This window comes from Ambystoma mexicanum, chromosome 8, assembly GCF_040938575.1.
Source record: "Ambystoma mexicanum isolate Mex_15411 chromosome 8, UKY_AmexF1_1, whole genome shotgun sequence".
Taxonomy (NCBI): domain Eukaryota; kingdom Metazoa; phylum Chordata; class Amphibia; order Caudata; family Ambystomatidae; genus Ambystoma; species Ambystoma mexicanum.
In genome coordinates this window covers 821,045,149-821,068,882 of record NC_090929.1, presented here as the reverse complement: position 1 = coordinate 821,068,882, position 23,734 = coordinate 821,045,149, and the positions used below count along the sequence as shown (strand labels likewise).

The 23,734-nt window shown below is 47.0% G+C and overlaps 1 protein-coding gene across 7 annotated transcripts in view; it reads right to left on the bottom strand.

Moving 5' to 3' along the window:
* Window positions 1–23,734, bottom strand: part of USP54 (ubiquitin specific peptidase 54) — a 2,840,272-nt gene that overhangs the window by 1,601,852 nt on the left and 1,214,686 nt on the right. The gene's annotated exons all lie outside the window — the stretch shown is intronic.

Genomic DNA, 23,734 nt, shown 5'->3' with positions numbered 1-23,734 from the left:
ATTCATCTTTGTAAGATTTCGCAAAGATTATAGATCGCAAGTCAGTTGGGCGGACCGAGTGCCGTTCTATGGGGACATGTGGTGCTTCTATTGTGGGGTTCTGCCAGTATTTGGCATATTGAGCCTGTGACACAAGGTAGTACAGCTCATAATCGGGTGCAGCGAAGCCCCCCGTGTCGTAGGGTTCCACCAGTTTTTCCCATTTGAGCCTGTTGGCACTCCCGTTCCAAATGAAGGTGGTTGCCAGGGACCGTAGGTTTTCAAAAAAGGGTTTGCCTGGCCATATCGGGACATTATTAAAGATATATAGGAGCTTGGGGAGGATCACCATTTTGAGTACCGCTATCCGACCAGCCAGTGATATGGGCAATCTGATCCAAATTTGGAGTTTGGTGTGGATCGTCTGCAATGTGGATTCGTAGTTATCTATATATAGTGACTGTTTGTCTCTAGATACAAGGATCCCCAGGTGTTACGCTCACCTGACTCCCACGGAGGCGCAGGCCTGGTTTGGAGTGCTGTTGCCTCTTCTATGGTGAAGCGCAGGACTCGGAAGATGGACAGGACCGGACCTTCAAATCTGGCTTGTCTGACTCGCAGAAATATCCTTCTTAAGGTCTGAAAGGACGAGCTCTCCATCCTGCTTCTGATGCAGGGGCGCGTTGTAATCCAGTTACTTCACTGGATCATGGATTGTAGAGAGTTCAAGTTTGCTTGACCTTCCCGGTAAAGTACTGTGAGAATTCTGTTTATAAGTATGAGCCCGAAATAATAATTGTCCGTTGTCTCTATTTCAGGTGCAGAACAAAGATTCCGAGATGAGCAATGGAACCGACGAAGGAAACTCAGGTGAGTTGTTTGATGAGAGGTTCCTTTAGTGTCCTTGCATTAATGCACTAATGCTTGTGTCTTTTTTCCCCATAGGGGCCGGGGTTCGGAAATGCCGGAGATATGGCACCGACCCGAAGTGAAAGGTGCAGTTCCAGTAGATATCAGGTAAGTCTTTAATGAGCGTTCAGGTAATGTCTTAGCATTCGCTCACTAACGCTGTTGTCTCTTTTTCCCCTTAGGGGCCGGGGTCCGGAAATGCCAGGATGCGGCACCGACCCGAAATGAAGTGGGAATGACCCAACAGGTAAGTCTTATGATGGCAAATTAAGGTTTTCTTATTCTCTTCCCTAGCTCACCTTTGTTCTTGTCTTTTTCTCCCTAGGCGCTGAAATGTGGTTGCGGATTCAGATGGTCGCTGATGAACATGGAGGCGCCTAGTAAAGGTGAGTGGAATGCGGCGCTGCAGCGATCGATGCGATGTGCTTTTAAAATGAATGTCTTCCTTTTCAGGATCGTCGGCGAAATGTCTCCGGAATGTGGATTTAGCAGGTAAGGACTCTTCTTTCCCCTATTCTCTTCTCTTCTCCCTTTGCAGGTGTTCCAGGATGCTGGCGGGCGTGGCAGAAGTCAGGATGCAGGAGCAGACACGGTGAGCGTCCAGCTGCTAGATGCAGAACAACGCGAAGCGTGAGTTGCTGCTTGGGCGTGGCTTAAATTGCCTTCAAAGTAGTTCCAGGTATGTATCCTTCCTCTCAGGTATGTATTCTTCCTCCGGCCACACCCGTGTGGTTAAGTAGTCCCCAAAGAGAAAGAAGTCGCATTCAGGCCTCTAGATGGCCCGGATGCTGCAGCATGGTCTGCATCAGGTAAGTTTACACCAAGAACCTTTAAAAACAAAGTCATATTTTATGAGCCTGGCGCCAAAGGTGCCAGGACTGAGTCCAAAGGGCCCCTACTTGGGGCTGCTGAGACTTCCCTCGGGGACATGATGTCTGCCTCTGGGGTAGCTGGGCCTGGTCTGGCTCCTTGGAGGTAGGCCTCATGACACCAGGTATCTGATGTAATCAGGGGACCATCTTAGACCATGTGTGCGTGAAGGGCAGGGGGTGGTCTGTGTCAGTGGGAAGATTTCAGATTTGGCTGTATTGATTTTGTACCCTGAATGTAAGGTGAAGTCCTGTATTACTGCCAGTATGGGTTCCAAGTTGTCCTCCGGTTTACGTATATACAGTAAGGCATCGTCCGCATGTAATGAGATAGATTGGTAGCTGCCGGCCAACTTGATGCCTCTCAATTCTTGTTCTCTTCTGCTTGCAGCCGCCATTGGTTCGATAGTGAGTGCAAGCAGGATGGGGGAGAAGGGGCAACCCTGTCTGGTGCCACGATGTAAAGTAAAATGGGTAGAGAGGGTACGGTTTGTTAGGACCCTAGCTTTGGGGGAGGTGTAGAGCAGCCTGACGCAGTGTGTAAAGTATGGGCCAGAGCCAAATTTTTTGAGGACCTCAAACATGTATGTCCATGAGACGGAATCAAACGCCTTCTCGGCGTCCAACGAGATGGCTACTACCTGTGCATCAGGTTTGATCTGTGTCATAATTCCGAACAGTCTACGCAGGTTTAGGGCAGTGGATCTCGTCGGGATGAAGCCATATTGATCAGGGTGTTTAGGGTAGTCATTTTAAGGAGAGGTCTGTTTGCGAGCACTTTCGCGTATATCTTGGCATCTGTATTTATAAGGGAGAGTGGGCGATAGGACGAGCGGTCATGGGCCGGACGTCTAGGCTTCAGTAGGACTGTTATGACTGCATCAGTTATTGACTCTGGGAGGGAGCCGGAGCTCAAGGCTTCCTCCCATACGTGAGTTAGTATAGGGGATAGTATTGCTGTGTATGTTTTGTAGAGGTCGGAGCTTAGGCCATCAGGACCTGGGGTTTTTCCAGCTGCCAGTGACTTAATTGCCTCAGCGATTTCCTCCATGGTTATTTCTTGTTCAAGGGCAAGATTGCCCTCAGGTGTGAGTCTAGGGAGGTCGATCTTGTTCAAGTATGTTACAATGTCTCCCTGACTCCGTGTATCATGGTTTGCGTATAGGTTGCTGTAATATTCAGCAAATTCGGCATTGATTTCTTCCTCTGTGTGCACGGGATCACCGTTGTCTGTCATGATGCTAGTGATGGGGGCATGACTGTGTTCATTTCGTAATATACGTGCCAACTGGTTTCCTGCTCTATTTCCTTCACCGTATCTACGGGCCCTAGTCGGAGTGGACATGTATTGTAGTTCTTGGATTGCTAGCTCATAGAATCTAAGAAGGTGTACATTGATATCGGCCAACGTGTTCTTGTTGTGTGTTACACTATAACCGTTTTCAAGGGTTTTCAGGTGTGTTTCAGTCTTGTTCAGGTTGGATCTGACACTTTTCAGGAGGCCAGTAGTTTTAGACATAAGATTACCCCTCACCCAGACCTTAAACGTTTCCCACACCGTAGCCCATTCCCCCACCGACCCCGTGTTCAGCTGAAAGAATTCCTCCATCTCAGTTTGCAATGATTCAACCACGTTAGGGTCCTTCAGGATATTTGGAGGCATTCTCCAGCACGGAGTCGGTCGTTTAATATTCTGGAGCGATATCTCAAGCGTAACTGGGGAATGGTCAGAGAGTTACGGGGGAGTATTTCACAGCTCACCACGGAGCTCAGCAGGGGAACGGATATGAACCAGTAGTCTATCCTGGATTCAGAGTCATGGGCTGACGAATAGAAAGTGTATTGACGGTCTGTAGGGTGCACCCCTCTCCAGACATCGGTCAGCGCCCTGTCCTGTAGGGCCTGATGGATGGTATTGGCGGATCTGGTGAGTGTCCTTTGTCGACTGGAGGACCTGTCCAATAGTACATCTAGGATAGTATTAAAGTCTCCACCCCACAGCACCCATGTGTCAGTTGTGTCGATTTTGTTGAGGAGATGAGCCTAAAATAGGGGTCGTCCGTGTTTGGATCATAGGAGTTGACCAGTACCAATTTTTCCCCCAACACTGTGCCCCATACCACTACATATCTACCCAAAGGGTCGGTTTTACTTTTTTCGGGGGCAAACCCCAGCGAAGGATGTATTAATGTGAGGACACCTCTGTTCTGTGACGAGTATTCGGTATAATACTTAATGTTTCCCCATTGTTTCAAGACCTTCTTGTTAGTCTCTCGCAGTGCATGGGTCTCCTGAAGCATTACTATGTGCGGGAGGTGCCTGTTGATGTATGCCCCCACTTTACTGGATTTTGCCCTATTGTTCAGACCTCGGATATTCCAAGTTAACAGCTTAAGTGTCAACCCACTGGAGGTGTGGGGTCTCTGTGCCATGTCAATGGATTAAAGACAATCATGGGAGGACGGGGTGTCAATATGGGGGGGGATCAGCGCATTACTCTGTGACTGCATTTTTAACATTAAACACAACAGTTAACTGCTTCCCAAATTGCCCAACTGGGGCTTTCGACTTGAACGACCAACAGACCCAAGTTCCCAGTACCCATCCCCACCCACACCATCTGGCCCAACTTGATGATGAACCCCATTTAAAACCCTGTGGTTTCACTCGTGGAGGGGGGCGAGTGGTGAAACACCGCTTTTGTAGCCGAGCGCATCTCATCCGGCTGTCTTTAATTGTTGGAGAATGATAAGAAGCACAAATAAAACAACAGTTCTGCCTCTCTCTGATGAAACAAGAATGAGCGATTCGTTGGAGAAAGGAGGTGGTTCATTGCTGCGGTCGGGCAGTATGCCATGTTGATAACTATACCGGCTGCTGAAGAAGATTTTGATCTGGTTCGTTTCTTACAGGAGGTAGGGCAATAGCGGATTCCACGTAGGCCAGTGCGGCTGCCGGGGAATCAAAGAAGTGCGCACGTCCGCCGTGTTGTATGCGTAGCTTTGCTGGAAACAATAGAGCATATGGGACCTGTCTCACCCGCAGCTGCCGTTTGATGGATTCATAGGAACGTCTCTGGGTTTGGACTCCCGCGGAGAAGTCCGGATATATGTGTATGTTATCATTGCCGTGTGTCAAAGGGCCCTTTTCTCTTGCCAGCCTCAAAACCGCGTCTCTGTCTCTGTAATTTAGAAGCTTTGCCACTATCATGCGGGGGGGGCTGCGGTTTGGGCGGTGGGGCCAGGGTGCGATGTGCTTGTTCGACCAAGAATTGTGGAGAAAAGGAGTCAGAGCCAAGGAGGTTCCTCAAGAGGGCTTCAATTTGGGTCTCCATCTGGCCTTTGCAAAAGGATTCTGCTAAGCCCACAATGCGTATATTGTTCCTTCTCGACCTCGACTCCAAATCATCACACTTATCACGGAGTTTGTTCATTTCGCTTTTCAAGACAGTAATGTCATGAGTGTTTTGGTGGGTCGAGTCTTCGTTTGCACTTATTCTGTTTTCGGCATCCGTGATTCTGGCACTTTCCTTATCTACCCTGGCTTTGAGGGAGCCTATCGTGGAGACAATATCGTCTAATTTGACATTTATCGCCAGGAATCCGTTTTGGACCATCGTCAAAAGATGGTCAAACTTGGAGTCCTCTGTAGCAGGGAGGTCAGATGTTGCCGATGGGCACGAGGACTCTGAGGGTGCTTGTGAGTTTGTGAAGGAATCCATCGGCCCGGTCCTCCTGCCTTTGACCGCGTTTTTTCCAGGCATCACACATTTATATTCGTTGTTGTAAGGATCGTGGGTGGCCACTGAGGGGTGGTTCGCCTCGGTCTGTGAGTGGGCCTGATGTAGTAGTTATTCCCAAAGCCGTGATGTGTTACAAGGGTGCTGTCGACCCTAGGTCTAAGGAAGATACAGTACATGAGGTGAGCGTTGTAGCGTGGACAGCCTTTAATTCAACAGGAGCTTCCCTTCGTGGGCCCCCCTGCACTCATCCAGCAGGGTCATACACAATGTCCCCACAATCGTGCCTGCTTCCCTCGTTTGCCCGCAGCAAAGCAGGCGTGTACTACGCGCGCCGACGCTGGTGCCCCGCGCGGTCGCGTTCTCAGCCGACCACAGGATTAGCGTCTGGAACGGCGCGTTTGCCTTTTCATTTTGTTCTCCCCCCCCCTTTCTTTATGACGGCGTCCGCGACCAGCAGCAGGGGTTCCACCCGATCAGCACCGCCCGGGGCCGTGCAAGCGAAACAGGATGCCTCCAGCGCCGGGCCGGGAGGACGGGGCAGGGCGCATGCAGTTCAGGTCACATGCAAGGCGCTTCTCCTACCAGAAAGGACCCCGTCCTCGATGAGCGAATGTTGCCCCCTCTTAGGTGGCACTAGCGGCAGTCCGCGTCAAGGGTGTCTCTGTTCGCCGTCCGCTCCACCCGCGGGGCCGGACCCGCACACAGCAGGGCCCACGCTCCACCAGGAGCCGTGGCACACGCGTTGGTTACTCCGGAGCTGAGGAGCGGCCCGGGGCCTCCTATCTGCGACCGCGTCCGTATCTGGGCATGCCGGGTCCGATTTCACCCGTTGTTTCTCCCGGTGGATGCAGGATAGCTGCAATGGTCGATACCACTGGTCTGGAGTAAGGCAGATAAAGGATATCATTTTAAAAGGATAATATGCCAGAAAGGAGCTCCACTCTTAGGCAGCCATCTTGTTGAGCAACAGCGCCCCCTCTCATGTCCACCCTTACTTTGAAAGGTACAATTGTAGAAAAATGTATTACACCCTTGGGATCAGCTTCAGGTATTTGTGTACTACACACCCCCAATTAGCACTTGATAAAGACAATTTGAAATTAGCCTTCGACAAAGACAATTTAAAATTAGCTTCACAAAGTGGTGTCCCAGCTATGGAAGTACTAGGGGCTAGCATGGGTCAAGATGAGCCATTGAATGAAGCAGTACCTGCAGTTGGGCAAATTATGAATGCAGGGAACTCACCAAGCAAAAAAAGCAAAAAATGTAAAAGAGAAAAGACGAACAAAAAAGGTCTGAAAAATGCAGCCCGAAATATAATCATGACCTCTCGTAAATACCTGCTCAATAAGCGCAAAATGATTTTAGGGACAATTAATATCCTGAAGAAGATACATATACGAATGAGAATGAGGAAGAAGAAGAGGAACAGATAAGTGATCCACACCCTAGGTCTGTGACATTGGGGCAGGTCTCTATGAAAACTCAGAGTGTGAAAGGGGTTCAGGCGGATTCAGCGTCGCTGACAGTCGGTGAACCCATGCTAATAGATGCTATGAAACATAAAAGACAGGGAGCTATGAAAACATATGTACCCACTGGCTTTGAAATATATTTAAAAAACATAAGAAAGTCAAAGAGACTACGGAAAATCCTATAGAGGATTCACCAGCTCAGGTCAGATTTGGACAAATAGAAATCAATGAAGGCCCTCCATAAAATAACCCCGAATTAGAGTCTTTAGAGAGGAGAGTAATGGCTAAACTACCCAGGGAGTATGGTAAAGAGAAACATCAACCTACTAAAGAACATAGTATGTTGGGAAAGCTAGCACTCCCATTAAGCAGTTTCCAGAGGTAGATATAAGGGTTACTGTAAAAAATATTTAGAATCCAAAATTTGCCCAACCCGTTCTTGATTCAGCGGGGGACTATCGGATTTCCAGGTAAGCTGCAAACAAGATTAGCTGCTGGAATAGGGAGGGCAATGAAGGTAATCCATGTGAAGGTCTAGTTCAGATGAATCCCACTAATATGCCTTCAAGCAATATACTTAGAAACTCACGCTATAATGTAGAGGGAAACTATGATCAATTCCTGAGAGATCCTGTTTTTCCTGATGAACTAAGTATTATAATTAACTACATGTTTGACGAAGGAGGCCCAAGCTCCCTTAATAGAGGGCATTTGTTGGCACTCTTTAGCGAAATTCCGGCGTTACGTCTGGTAACGTCAAATGATATTCAATTGGTTGATTTTATACATCTTAAAAGATATGACTATGTCAGATTAGTGATCCCGTCAAAGATTGTTTATGAATTAATATTAAATGAAGCATCAAATTTCCAACGGCTGGGTTATGACTTGGTCCCTTTTCGGACGACTCACTTTAAACAGGCGTCGGGTAGCTGATTCCAACCTATCATCTAAAAAGGATCAGTATGCTACCCATATAACATAAGAACCGCCGTTTGAGGGGGACAATGATTGGCATGGATTGGAATGCTTGTTAAGAAACGCCATCTCACAACTAAGGGACCTCAAGGGTCATCTTTAGTAGGGAGGTCAATGTTTCTTTGTCATGGAATATCAAGTGCTTCTCCTCTCTTACCTCTGACGCCCCGCTATGCTCCCATCTTTAGACATACTCTGTCATTATGATACAGGAGACTTGGATGCTTGGCAGGCCGACATTTGATGGCTATGTTATCTTTACTGAGCCAGCCATCCAAGGCGCCAGAGGTTGTCCAAAGGGGGTACTACTGACTGCTGTTGAGATCAATTGTAATCTAAGGATTATTGGTCAATGGAAAGTGTCAAGGGGAATTCTGGTGGTAATTATTGAAGAGGTGGCTGGGACTACAAGCATGAATATAATATTGGGTAATCTATATTATGACCCTGATGATAATTTGGATCCTATGATTGGACTTGTAAACAAAACTCTAGAATCTTGGTTTAAATATTATCCGGGAGGGAAGATCACTTTTGCTGGAGATTTTAACTCTGAGTGCAACTCACCTAGTGAAATTGACATAGATTATCTTAATTTAGGTAATGTAATTGATGAATTGTGGGTAGGAGAGGAGAATGCCGAGGGGAACAGATAATACCTATGAATTTCTCTCGGAGGAAGCATATTCAAGGACAAAAGTGGCATCATACAATAGAAAGCTGGGGAATGCAAATGTTAACTAAAACAGAAGATGGTGAAATCCAGGCACCTACACGGAGGAGTGTAAATCCGGTATCGACCATTGATTACATATTTGTAACAAATAATCTGTTTATAGCAGCATCTGAGTTGGATATCCAATTTATTTCATATAGTGATCATGGAATGCTTACGGTGTCCTTTGAGGGGAACTCAATACTACATGAGAGTCACTATTATACTATTCCTGTAGTTGTTAATATAAAGGGCAAATGCACAAAATGGCATAATGATAACGGTAAAAAAATGAATGTGTATATACTTTAAGATTTTGAAAATACACTATGAATTCAAATTGCACACCTATACAGTCTCAACTGTGGTCCCATATGTCAAATCTGTGTTGGATTAATTCCATTGTACCAAAGGGTCACAGACAAATGCCAAGAAACCTCATCATAAGTATGATCCTCTAGTCCAAAAGTTGAAGAAGGCCCATAATAAAGAAATTCGTATGTTGGGTGAAGGTTTCATATAAAAACACACTAAATCTCTTTAGGGCTATTAAATTATGTAAACAGAAATTGAAAAATAGGTTAAAGCAACACCATCACCTTCTGTACCAACAAGAAGTGAGGATATGTTGGCTGCACTATATCAACATCAGAACTCCATTTCTGGACTTTAATTAATGGACTTGAGCCTACACAAATGGTGAGCCAAACTTACCCAACATCTGAAAAATCTTGGGGTACTCATTTTTTGTAATTGTATAACACTAAACAATCTTTAACTGTCCATCACAGCTCTTTATTAAATACTGACTGGTCACTTTGTCTGTACTGGATTTTGAACGGTTGTTTATAAAGTCTAATCGATCGAAGACCTGTGACCCAAACGCTCTAGCAAATGTTTTATATTATATTAATATTATTTAAGGATATCATTGAAACCAGGACAACTATTTCATTGAGGACATCGTAGGTAATTCCTATATTTAAAAAGGGGGACAAAAGAATTGCTAGTATTACCGCCCGATATCAATAATGGATGCAGACTCAAAAATCTTCTCAGCACTGTTTTTGCAACACATTGAGGAGTGGTGTAATACTAATAGCATTCTTAGTCTGTATCTAATAGGTTTTGGGAAATCAATTGGAACAGATTGTGGTGGGGTATTGCTCAAAAGTCTTCAGTATTCTGCTCTGAAGGTGGGTGGCCAGCCTGTTTATATTGCATCCATGGATTTATTGATGGCATTTAGTAAAGTTGATCGTTCTACTCTGTGGAGGAAATTAGCCAAACTAGGAGTACCAGATGGCCTTTTGAGCATGTTAATCCATCTACACAAATATTCCTGTATTCAAGTGAGGCTGAATAGTGAGGGTTTGCCATCTCACCCAATTCCCACAGAGAATGGTCTAAGGCAGGGATGCACTTTGGGACCCTACTCTGCAGATAAAGGAGAGACATTGGCTGTCTCTTCATTTGTTCCTCCGAGAGTGGGCAGAGAAAAAAATCATATGTGCTGCATATGTGGATGACTTCCTCCTTTTCGATCATACCCCTGTCGGACTATAGCACTTATTAACTGCATTTGAATTATATATGGACTAAAACAACCTGACCATTAATCCTCACAAGTATGTAATCCTACAGATGGGCAAATCGATGGGTGGTTTTTCCTGGTCAATGGGTAAAACAAAATTGCAAAGAAAATACTCCATGGTTTATTTGGGCTTTCCTATAATTTCTAAACCCAAGAAATGCTTTTATAGGAATTCTGTGAGGGAGAAAACCTTGGTCCTGATTAGACAAATGAAAAAAGTAGACATGAAGTACAGAAAATGTTCTGCCCTTCCAATATGAAAACTTGATATTGCCGAAGTCTAACCTAGGCTGACATATGGTCTAGACCTTTTCCCAGCATGGAGTTTGACAGAACTTCAAGTCCTGGAGGCTTTAACATGGAGATCAGGCTTATCATCTACCTAAATCTTTCCCTATCAGCGCTACTAGATACGAATTGGGACTCGGCAGCTGGATCTTCATATTCGTCTAAGTCACTCCACACCTCTTCTATTTCTGATTCTTGCTCATTGTTTCCTTCACACCCTTCCCCCTCTCTCACTTTCTTTGGTGGGTGGGCGTATAATCCTCACGGGTTTGTCATTTAGATGAAACAGGAACGCCCCTGACCGCCACTCTTTCTCTTGCCCTTGTGGTATGCATGTTCCTTGTGATGATACTGATCGCGATGGCTCTGAGATTACTTGCGCCACTTCCCCTGCTGTGCTCAATGTTGGCGTTAGATCTGTCATGGATAATAGTGGCACCTCTCCTCCCCCTGGCAGCATTTGGCCTCTATTGCACAATGCTCTTTGCCGCGTTATTTCCATCTGTGCATGCGCTAGCTGGCGGTCTAATTCTCCAGTGAAGTGTGCCAAATTCACGGGGGGGGGGGGCACTTGTTGGGCCATACAAACCTCCTTTATCATAGGGTGGCGGTTGAGGGTGCGGGGGTGGGACATGCTAGTATGTACAGGGGCTCACTGTATCCTACTGCTGGTCTTGACATTAAAGGATATATTTTGGTTGTATCGCCTTCAGCTGTAGTGGTTGTGCACTCGCCCTTTGGCGTTCCGCTTACCTCTTCCTGCGTTTTCTGTGTTTCGTTCGTTCTTTCTTTATTTACCTCTGTTGTAGGCGTAACTTCTTCAAACATTCGCCACAAGTCTAGTACTTCTCTTCTATTCTGTAGTTGTTTCCCCTTATACCTTGCTAACAAGTTATGGATACTAAAACTAACACCCTTTTATCGAATGACCCACCTTCTGGCCAAATTGGCGTCACACTGTCTCCTTTTATCTCCGTCAACCATTGATCGTTGTAGTTTTGTATCTTCTCACTGTATAACGGAAGGTGCTGACAAATATGTGCTAGTGGTGTTATTCCCCCCATGACGATATTTTTTCTTTCCCTTTGTCTGTACTTGCCCTTCAACCTCTCTTTAATCACTTCTTCACTGGTCTTTCTTTCCTTCTAGCTGGACAATACACCACGAATCTTCTCAATTACTTGTAGTTTGTATGCACATATATTTATCAATATATATATCAATTTTCAATGGTACCCTTATACTGGTTGCATGTTCAAATTCAACAGTTCATTTTTGCATATTTTGCCACTTTTATCCACAAATCAATCACAGTATTTGGATATCCTTGACAAAAATGGACAAAACACAAAAGCACATATAACACTTATCATGCACATGCACTACCTGCGCGCTTTTTTTTTCTCCCCGTTTTGTTCTTTTTACCATCCCTTCCCCATTTCGGCTGCTCTTCTCATTCACTCCCCACCTCTAACACCCTCTTACTCTTTTCCAAGAATCCTTTCGTACCCAGAAAAAGAATGTTCTAAATAACTACTCTCAGTCTACTCAATATACGAGACTCCTACCATTTTCTCTGTATCGTCACTTATTTATTCTGCACTGGACGAGACAATGCTACGCGGCGCCGCCTTCTACCCCGTTCGGGCTAGGATATCACTTCTCTTTTTTCTCTTCACTTCTTACAAAAACCTAATGGCCATATAAAGGACAGATCAGAAAAGCCTCATCACTCACACAGGCCCTACTCTTCCCTATAACCCATTACCACCTGTCCCCCCTATTTCCCCCTTACCTTTCCTTCGTAACCTTCGCAACTGGCACTCACGTGTTCAGTCAGGTGACTCGAGGGTCGCCGCTCGCAGTCCGACCCCAGTTAGGCTCGCACCCCAACCAAGCCGTGGCCCGCCTCAGCGATCAGCTTTTCAGTTGGGTATTCGTCAACCGGGAACCCTTGACCCTTCTTCGTAGTACGCACAGGCTAGTCGGCCGCGGAGGCAATCGTTTTGCTGTGGGGCGTCCCGGATCTCGCCGCACGGCGCCGGCCTCGAGGCACCTCTTCGATCAGGTCGCAGGGGGTCACAAAATGTTTGTGCCCTCCCTGACTATACGTGTAAAAATGAATAAAACAGACACTCCCTGGACAGGGAATAAGGCACAAAAGAGCAGGCTGCGAGAGTTAAAGGAAAAGTTTATCTAGATCTCTGAGAGCGCTCTGACCACATCAAGGTTACAACACATTTATATAGGACATTGACATATTTAACATATGATGCTACGTTGGACCTGGATTGGTCAGCCGGGGTGGTGTCTTAGGTGTGGGCATCATTTCTTCCTCCGGGTTGGTTGCTTGGTTGGCGGGAGGATTGACGCTAGACATCTGTGCTCCGGATGGGTGAAGGTCAGGTCGCTGTGAAACACGGTGGTCACTGCCTAAGCTAAGAAAATACATTCTAAATAATGCATGCACTAAACAATGGTTGATCAAAAGACCCTCAGTAGTGTATCATGTCATTGTACAAATCACTCAAGGATCTATATCATCTATAACATTTGGGTTATACAGGTCACAGGTTTACGGGTCCTGACCACGGGTCTAATGTTAGTTGAGGGTCTGTTGGGTGGGCTTCATAGCATGGTTGGCAGTCTGGCACATGAAAGGAATGCCTTGCAAGGACACAGGGTTAGAATGGCACTAAGTTTCAACTGGCGAGGGTAAGAGGGCAAGGACAGTTTTGTAGAGATGGACGAGCTATGTGCTTGGCTCATGTTGATTCACATGCAGGACAGTGATCTCAGAGGAAAAGAGATGTGTTACATTTATTATTTGTTGCAAGCAGCTCCGGCTTCAGCGTGAGAATGGAGCTGCAGAGTTTTCCAGTTGGAGTGGGAACAAGGGTGGGGGCCATGTGCTCCGAGCTGCTGCGGCGGGGAAAAGGGAGAGAGGCATTTTGTACTATCGCAGTGAGGCCTGGTCACCAAGAAGGAGTCGAATGGGGGTACAAAAAATGGATGCCCCGTGTCCTGCTCGGTGGTCCCATCTACACGAATGTAACCCAAAGTTAATATCGCGTAAGGGTGAGGGGCGTACCCACCACTAGAGGCACTTGGTCCGAGTTTTGTACTGAGAAGTGATGGCAGAGAGGAGCCCATTGGCCCCTCGCTCCCACACACCTTACACATTATATTATTAATACAATACAATAATTTAGTAAAAGGAAAACAATAACCAACAATACAATAATTAACAATAGGAAATACAAACAAATATATACTTTAACATACACTTCATCTAGGCGTTTCACTAAACTCATCTATATACAATATCTATATAAAATCACAATTACATCATATCACAATGAGTTACTATTAAAATTAATTCATTCCAAACCTAAAATTAATGTGTTCATACCTTATTTCAAGCAGTACTTCAAATTGTCCCAAATATTCAATTAAGGATATTGGAAACCATTCTTAACATGACCCGTAATTAGTTAAATTACCTTAAGGGGATTTAAAATCTCATCTATACATCTTATAGCTGCCAATATCAGGGATATGTGGGCCATTGCTAGAATCCCACTCCAAAAGTGTGCTTGTGCATATATCCTTCTTACCTGGAGGAAGCCTTCAACGTGCTTTTGCCTTAGAAGGAGGATCTTCGGACATTGCTTCAAGAAGTGTACCAAAGTCAGAATATTTGTTTTTAAATGTATGGTGCAAACATTGTATGGCTGGTGTCACGAAGTGTGCCAGGTATGGATCCAACAGAAGAAAAGTTCTTTGGAATAACGCAAGTGTTATATTTCAGAAAGTATCATTTGTTTCCAATTGGGGATTGGAAGAGTATATCTAACTGACAGGAGTAGGAATAGTGAACTAAAATGTATGCTTGCATTCTGCTGAGTCTATGTTCTCTCAGGTGCCCATGCCCTCATACTCGGACAGGGAAGACATTTCAATTGTGAGATGAGACACAAAAGGTGGAGCACAGAAAAGGATTTTTCAAATAGTTCCAAAGGAACAAAAACAGAACATTAAATATGCAATAATGAATTAGGATCAAAGGAAAAGGTCTCTTACAACATCTGGGTTTGCGCTTCAACCCCCAACCCCACTGCAATGTCTAGTGGAACACCTTGGTGTTTTTTCCATGTTGTGGGTTTTCAGGGTTCCCAAACCCATTTCTATAGAGTCTATCGTACAAAACATGTCATGGCTTTCAAGAGTCTCACGATCCCTTCCCAAAGTTTCAAATCGAGATCTCTTTCAATGGTGGTCCATGTTCAGGGACACGATTGGTCAGTTCAAGGTCAGCTGACACCCCCACCATTCCCTGGGACACTCCCCTGCTTACTATCACTGTTGTAGCCTTGCTGTACCACACTGAGACTGCTGCCCCTTACCTTGAACAATTTCTTAAGTCTGTCCTGGATAATTTATTGTATTTATTTATTTAATTGTTTTATAACGTGCCTGATACCATACCTGAGTTCGGCTTCTAAGCGCGGATCCAGGATTCAAATCTCTGTTGCCCTGCATGGTCTTGCTTCCGTTATGATATGATATGATATTTTATTTGTATCGCACTCGTTCACAAGTGTTTCAGAGCGCGACTAGGCAAGGGAGGGGAACAAGGGAGAACACAGCACAACATAAAAACGATCTTACTAGGCCCAGTGACATTGAGAACGCGCAAGTGCATGGGAAAGGGAAAAGGGAAAAAGTGCATGGAAGGGGGAGAGTGGAAAGTGCAGAAGCCGAGGAGCGCAGATAAATAAAATAAATAGAAAATTGAGGCAAACTGTGGTAGTGCAGCCAGCAAGTGGCAAGTGCTGTGTTTAAGACAGCAGACTGGGTAAGTTTGAATAAGTGCAGAAAAGAAGAAAAATGGTGGGGGGCTGTATGGGTACAGATACAGTCCCCAGTGCAAGGGGTGGCCAGGAGGCAGTGCAGGAAGGTGGCAGGGTGAGCAGGTACCTGGGCCCAGGGGACAGAGGGTGGCCAGGTGCACAGTGCCAAGAGAGCAGATCAGCAGGGGAGAAGGGGAGAGAAGGCAGAAGCAAAGAGGAAGGTTTTGAGGTGCTTCCAGAACCAGAGATGGTTCTCCTCAAGTTTTAGAGTTGCAGGGAGGCTGTTCCAGAGGGAGAACCCAGCTGAAGATAGAGATCTACCCCCAGCTCGTATCTTTGAAAAACGACTGACCCTGAGGGAGGTAGAGGAGCGAAGAGCTTGAGAGGGGAGGTATTTGCGGAGGGATAGCTGAAGATATTTTGGACCTAGGCCCCAGAAAGCCTTGTGGACAATGCAAAGGGTTTTGAATTTAATCCTTGCATCCACTGGGAGCCAATGGAGAGATTTCAAAGCTGGAGAGATACGATCCCAGGGCTTGAGGCCAAGGACAAGTCTCGCAGTCCTGTTCTGGATAAGTTGTAGAGGGCGGAGAGTAGAGGCAGGTAGATTTAGAAAGAGGCTGTTACAATAGTCCAAGCTAGAGAGAACCAGAGCTTGGGATACCATGAGCTTCTGGGGGAAGGATAGGAAAGGCAGAATACCTCTTAGGAGATGCAGTCGGAAGTTTGACTTTTTAGAGACATCAGAAATATGGGCCGAGAAGGAAAGTGTGGAGTCAAAGATGACGCCAAGGTTCTTAGCCTCGCAGGTAGGGGTAGGAGGAGGGCCAAGGGAGGCCGGCCAGAGAGTGAGGGAAAAGGATGGAGATGGTGTGCCGATGAGGAGGATCTCCGTCTTGCTGGCATTCAGACAAAGATCATTGGCGGCACACCAATTTTGAATGGCAGTTAGGCAGTTAGAGATGAGAGAGGGAGAGGAGGTGGCCGAGGGCAGCCAGAATATGAGTTGAGTGTCATCAGCGTAGCACTGGAAATTTGAGCAGAAAATGGCAATGCAGTGAGCGAGAGTTGCCAGGTATTGGTTGAAAACCCAGGGTGAGAGGTTAGACCCCTGGGGAACCCCACAGGTGGAGGAAGATAGATGATAGGAAAGACCCCATTTGGACCTAGGAGGGTCGATCAGAGAGGAAAGAGGTCAGCCAGGCCAGAGCCTGATCAGTGATACCCAGATTATCACGGAGACGGTTGAGCAGGATGGTCTGGCCGCTCTGAAGCCAGACTGGTGGTCATGGAGACAAGCAACAGAATCTGAATGAAGGTTAAGCTGAGAGATGGCCAGCTTTTCCAGGAGTTTGCCCAGAAAGGGGGTAATGGAAATTGGGCGATAGTTTGCCGGACAGGAAGGATCAGCTGTGGGTTTCTTGAGAAGAGGATGCACAAGGAAGTGCCCCAGAGGGGAGGGGAAGGATCCTGAGGCAAACGAGTGGTTGCAAAAATCAGCAAGGGCAGGAGCGAGGGTGTCAATGTGGCCCTTGATGGTTTTGGAGGAACAGGGATGAACCTGTTTTGACGAGGCTTTCATAGATCGAACTTGTCTAGCGACCTTGTCAGGGGAGAAAATAGGAAAGGAAGAGAAGGATGGTGGGGGGGTGCTTAAAGGAGGGTCTCCAAGCACAGACAGAGAGGGAATAGGAGGGGGAGGGGAGGCAAGGGTGGACAGGATGTCCTGCGTTTTAGAGATAAAGTGCGAGGCAAGGGCATTGCAGAGAGCCTGGGAGGCAAGAGGAGGGGAGGAGACTGCTGCAGGGTTGGCAAGTTCCTTGCAGATTTTAAAGAGTTTGGCCGAGTTGTAGGATGCTGCAGAGACACAGGCTTGAATATGGGCTCTCTTCTTAGTGCGGACAGAGAGTCAGTATTGCCTTTGGAGCAGGCGACAGGCCAGTTTGTCAGAGGATGAGCAAGAAGACCTCCATTTCCTCTCAGCCGCCCTACACTTACGTTTAAGTGTAGCTAGGTCGGAATCATACCAGGAATTGCACTTGGCTTTGGACTTCAAGCGGATCCTCATGACGGGGGCAGGAGCATCAAGAGTATCGGAGATGGAAGAGTAGAGAAGGGACAGGGTTGTGTCGGGGTGTGAGTCAGCCAGGGGAAGAGGAGGGGAGAGAAGGTAGCAGCGAAAGCCTCAGCTGACACACGCTTCATAGGTCGGATGTCCGAGAAGGTAAGTGGAAGTGTTGGGGTGTGGTTGGCTTGAGGAGAAGAGAGTGAGAGATGGTAGGAGAGGAGGCAGTGGTCACTCCAGGAGAGAGGAGTGGTCAGAGGAATAGAGAGGGGGAGGTCAGGGGAGATCAAGACATCAAGTGTGTGTCCTGCAGAGTGCGTTGGGCCAGAGGGGAGGATAGAGAGGGAGAGGGTATTGCAGAGGTAACGAAAGAGCAGCGATGAGGGACAGTGAGAATCGGGGTGAATGTTGAGGTCACCAAGGAGGAGGAGTTGAGTGGTTGAGGCCAGGAGGGAGGAGGAGAGGGCCCACTCAGAGAGAAAAGAGGTGATTTGCCCAGGGGGCCGGTAGAGAGTAGCAACAGTAAGAGTGGCTAGGAGAGAGTGAGAGCCTGCAGACAAGGCATTCAAAAGAGGAGTAAATCTGAATGGGAATGATAGTGGCAGGAATCCCCTCAGGAAAGATCAGGGCTACGCCCCCTCCAGGTCGAGTGGATCTGGGTGCGGAGAGGATCTGGTAGCTCTCAGGGAGTAGAGTGTCAAAGCTTGTGACAGAGCTAGCCGTGAACCATGTCTCCGTAAGACCGAGGACATCAAGGTCCAGTTCTTCAAGGAGGTGGCAGATGTCAGAGGCGTGTTTGACAGCAGAGCGAGAGTTGAGAGTGGCAAGATGAAGAAGGTTGCCAGCCTTAAAGACCTTCCGGGGAGGGGTACAAATCAGAGGTATGCCCTGCGGAGTTGTGGAGGTAGCCTGAAGAGTGGCAGAGGAGGAGGAAAAAGTGGGTAAGGTAGCCAGGGAGTGAGAGGAGGGGACAGCTGGAGATAAGAGGAAGTTGATGAGGCAAGGGAAACGCCTATCGAAGAGGGGGAGATTGGCCTGAGGACCTTGGACCATGACAGTGCCATTTAGGTAGACATCAAGGATGAGTCGAAAGAAGCCATGAGGACATCCCAGCGAGTGCCACCATTAATGGGAGAGGAGGAGACAGGACAAAGCACAGAGATCATATGGGGGGTCCATAGATCCGGCGAAGGAACAACAAAGAGGATGTCGGTGAGGGTCTGTCTAGAAGAGGCGCCAGTACAGGTATCAGCGATGGGGAGTCCAGGGTTGGAGGCCAAGATATCCTTTTTAAATTTCTTTTCTCCAGACTTAGTGAGAAGGGAAGGGTAGTTGATAGAGAAGCAGTTGGAATAGATGGGAGAAACAGAAAGCGCCATGAGTGGAAATGAGAAAAGGGCAGAGTGAGGAGTAAGCAAGTAAAGCAGTGTTGAACAGTCACTGGGCTAGCAGGTTACAATCAATGGCCAAAAGTTAAATGCAGAAATACACTGAAGTTGAACTTTCAAGTAAATGCAAAAATACACCCAAGTTTGACTTTCAAGTAAATGCAGAAATACACTGAAGTTGAACTTTCATGTAAATGCAAAAATACACCCAAGTTTGACTTTCAAGTAAATGCAGAATACACTGAAGTTGAACTTTCAAGTAAATGCAGAAACACACTGAAGTTGAACTTTCAAGTAAATGCAAAAATACACCCAAGTTTGAACTTTCAATTAAATGCAAAAATACACCCACGTTTGACTTTCAAGTAAATGCAGAAATACACTGAAAGTTGAAAGTTGCAAGAATACACCCAAGTTTGACTTAAAAGTTAAATGGGAGACCAGTAGTTAAGGAATTTAGAGTGGTAGTCAGATGGTAGAGGTGAGTATAGATAAGCTTCACATGAGAGCATGACAGGAAGAGTTGAGTCCCCTCTGAGAAGGGAGTACAGGTAAATCAAGGAGGGAACTAACCCAAACAGAATATGGTGAGAGAGTCATGGCAGTCCAATAGTCCAAGGAAGCAGCCTCAGTGACAATGAGGGTTTGGCTGTTGCAGAATCTCATGATACAGCCTGTGAAGCAGACAGAGAAGCTGACAGGGACCTTAGAAAGTAGACCTTTGAAACAGGGGCCGGCTGAAGCCTGCCGGACCCCTGATTGGCTTGAAAACAAAGCGAACAGCCAATCACTGCAGACGATGGAGGGAAGTACTTTAGATACACAGCCAGCCTCATGCAAACAAGGAGGCTAGGCAGCCATGATGGAAAACCTCAAACACACTGTGGGGCAGCAGGAAACATCAATTTCATTGAATTGAGTCAGTGCAATTTAAAGCAGCAGAAAGTTAGAACGCACTGCCAATTTGCACAGTGTAATTTCTGAAATTAAAATGGTTTGCCAAGTGAAAAAAAACGCTTTTTTCCAATTTTTCGTTTTTCTTTTTAAAAGCTTTTTTTCGTTTCTGGTGCTGCAGGGACAATGGCAATGCACCTACCTGGTGCAGAAAGCGTCCGCGGGCCCAACAGATCAGGAAACATAGGAAGGGTGGGAGCTTCAGAAAGACCTCGAGCTCCGTAGGATGTAGAAGGCAGAAAGCAGGGAAAATCCTGTGCTATTGCCCTGTGCTATCCTCCGTTCACCTGAGCAGCCTGCACCTCCATGGTCTTTCTGGCTAGCAGGGGTTTCTGCTCTCCTCCCACCTCCTCAAATCTTGCAACTCTATCTCACCCTCTAGCTTTTCCCTGTCCTCCTCCCCAGATGGTATTGGTTCTCTCCTTCTTCATCCTCCTCGATGAATCCTCTCCAGATAGCTCTCTCCCTCCAAATGCCTAAATACCTCTTTCAAGATGGCAACACTTTTCTTTCCAACCTTCTCAATAATGTTCTCTCCAGCTCAGATGGAACCAATTTTTCCAACGTCCTCTATAATTCTGCCTACAGATGCTAACAATTCTCCTCCCATGTAACATCCTCCCTCCAACTGTAGCCCATGGCCCTACAGTGCCCGCCGGCTAGTGGGGCAACATGCTGGCCCTCTGAGGGAACACACAGAAAAGAAAGACCCAGACACCAGGGTAATAAAGGTTTATTCGAAGTATAGGGTGTGTTTATTTCTTTGTGTTTTGTGTATGTGTTTGGAAGCTGGGGCTGGATGGTATGTTAAAGCAAAGAACAATAGGAAATAACTCCCCTGCCCAAGAACGGGCTGGACTGGGGAGAGAAAAAAAAGAATCCCGAAGGATTTAACAAAAAAGACAGTTGAAAGAACAGTTAAGAAAAGGAGAGAGCAAGCAAGAAAGAGAATCACCTGGATTGGGGGCCTGGGGCCTTGGTCCTTAGAATAGTGCCGGGCGGCGCATGGGGGAGCCGCTCAGAGACTGCTAGCACAGGGCTGAGCTGCTAGGTCAGGGGCAGCTCGGTAGCCCCTGGGCTGTGACGCCTTTTGGCCCACCTGGGGGCCAGACCGGACGGGCCCCAGAAACATTTGAGGCCCGGGCAGCGTGGGTGCTTGGGCCCATTAAGAACAGCCCGTCTAGGACCACGTGTGGGGGCCGGCCGTGACAGGGCTGCCCGGCCGTGTCCACAAAGGCCAGCAGGCGGGTCGGTTAAAGAAATCCTCTCGGGCTGAGAATCTCAGGAGCAGTCCAGGAGCTTATGCAGAAACTCACGTGGGTGGGCCATGAAGAGGAGGAAGTGGTGAAGTCCAGGTCGCACCATTGTGCGCCCCGGGTGAAGAAAGTCATGGCTGCTCAGCGAAGTAGCCCGGGTGAAGACGCGGCCCGCCACCTGTGTTGCTACAAAGCATTGCTGAGGAGACCAAAGTCAGCGTGGCAGCGTCTCCATAGCAACAGGGACACTGCCTAAATGAAAATGGCACCCAGACTGTAACGGTGAAGTCGGGTGGGCCCCCAGTCAATGGGGCCCACCCTAAAATAATATTTATACTGCAGGTTGCAGCGGTGACATCGTTTTGGGCCCCCCAGCCAATGGGGCCCACCCTGAACAGTAGCATTGCTGTGGGTGCGGCGGTGAGTGTGGGCAGTCCCCATGTGCATAGGGGCCGCCCAGAACACTGTGCAAAGTGCAGGCAGTGGGGTGACCAAATGTGGTGGATGGCGTCACCCTAGAAGAGGAGGGGGCCAGGCCACATGTGTTATCTGTGGGACAAAGCCAATCCCAGTCATCAGCAGCATTACCCCTCAGGAGCAGCCTCCGAGGACCGACCTGAAGGTACTCTGTATGGGTGACTGGCTGCAGCAGTCACCCCATTGTGACAAAGTGTTTTATGTTGTATATATGTTGTGAGTCTATGTATATATGTATGAGTAATTATGTGTATATGTGATTCATGCTATGTACGGTAAATGTTAAGTAGGGGGAAGTAGAGAGTTAGGGTGTTAGGGGAATGTTAAGTAGGGTAACTGTTAAGTAGGGATTGATAGGCTATTATGTAGATGGCCATTGTTGTTAAGTGGAGGTAGATGGGAGGTACCCTGGCGTGAGGTAGAGGGATAGGTTGGCAGCCCTGCCCGAGGCCGCCTTGCAAGACGGGACCACCCACAGAGGATATCCTCTGGTCTCACTCTCCATGTGGGTGGTACTTGAGTTTAGGAAGGGGATTGGTTGTGGCAAGCTCATCCTTAGGGTCCCTGAGAGCCCTCCAAGGAAGGTTGAGCTGACGTAGCCGGTCCCCGCTTAGATGGATTTCACGCCACGGGTATCTTAGGGTCTAGGTTTCAAGAATAAGGGTGTGTTTAATAAAGAGGGGTCCTCGTGGGGATCCCTATAAAGGTTCACTCTGGTGCCTGTGTCCGTTAGTCATCAAAGAACTCAGGGTGTAGCCCATCTCCTGAATTGATAACTTGTTTATTTGCAGGTTGCTCAGTGCCCCACCAGAGCAGCTGGTCTGGGATGGGTGGGTGGTGTTGGTGAGTCAGTTTGGTGACTACACATCCATCTCCTCCCAGCTCTGCAGACGCCTTCTTCCACGTCCTTCTCAAATACCCCCTATAGTTTGTACATGAGCAATGTGGTTTTTATAGTCTGATCTCTCCTCCCTTCGGGAAGTGTAGTGTGGCCTGGTCTGCGATTGAGCCATGTGCATGTTGTCAGATGGGATGAAAAGGGGTTGGCCTGAGCTTGCAGCAAGGCCTGCCACCATCTTGGATTCTTGGATTTAAAAATTGCCCTAGACATGTGTGAAGTCTCTTTACCTCCCCTTTCAAGTCATGTCGACATTACCTACTTTGAAATAGATCACCATGTATTTTCATCACAGGGAAATGGTAACTGTGCAATCTCGTTGAAACTAAAGGAGCAAATTATTTGTTTTGTCCATAGCGTAGACACTGTGTATAATCTTTAATTGTTATTCTGTTTTTATGTCCAGTTCAAATTTGCATCTGGGAACTCCCATGGTCTGCACTAATCTGATTCATGTTTTCAAATGTTTCATTCAGGGTGGTGCAGACAGAAAAATGTATTTTCACACTCGGTGTGAATTCTCAATGTTGCCAATCTATACCCTTGAAGGGAAAGGCAATCATTCATTCTAAAGCTAAGTGTTTGGGCCTGGATAGGCATTTGAAGGGCTGTCTAGGAGTACCAATACAAGGACTAGAGCAGCCCTGAAGGGGTTTGGACTGCCCCCGCTGTTCATAGTGGTGGTTGCTGTGTTCCTGTGACTGCACCTGCCTTTGTGCAGGGGCCCAGCGGGGATCCCTGTATATCACCTACGAATACTGCATCAACTAGCTTGGGGGAGCCCCAGGCCCTTTAGACACCCCACTGTGGGTCCCCAAGAGGACTGTGTCAGACTAGTTTAAGTTGTTACTGGGTTATGACATTTAAAATATAATTGTAAATATTGTACATTATAACAGCAAAATCCATAGATGATTATGATTATCAAGAGATTGGACCCCAAAGTTGCCATTTGAAGATAGCCACCTTTTTGGCGCTCAAACGTCATTGGCAACAACGAAAAATTATAAAGGACCAGCAGTTAAAGTACAAATGTAGGATTCCCACCCTTGTGCCGAGTAAACTGGACTACTGCTCAAGCCTACTTCTTAGCCTTCCGCTCTTCTCCTTCCTCTCTCTTGACAAAGTCGTCAACTCTGCTACCTGCACTATCTACAATCTACCCAGATCCTCCCTAGCTTCTACATACAGTGAACATTCTGCTCCCTTTTCAAGTTCCTTCTCCTAGTCCACAAAGCTATCAATGGTCTTGCTACTCAGTACCTGTCTGATTGCATCTCTGTTTACTCACCAT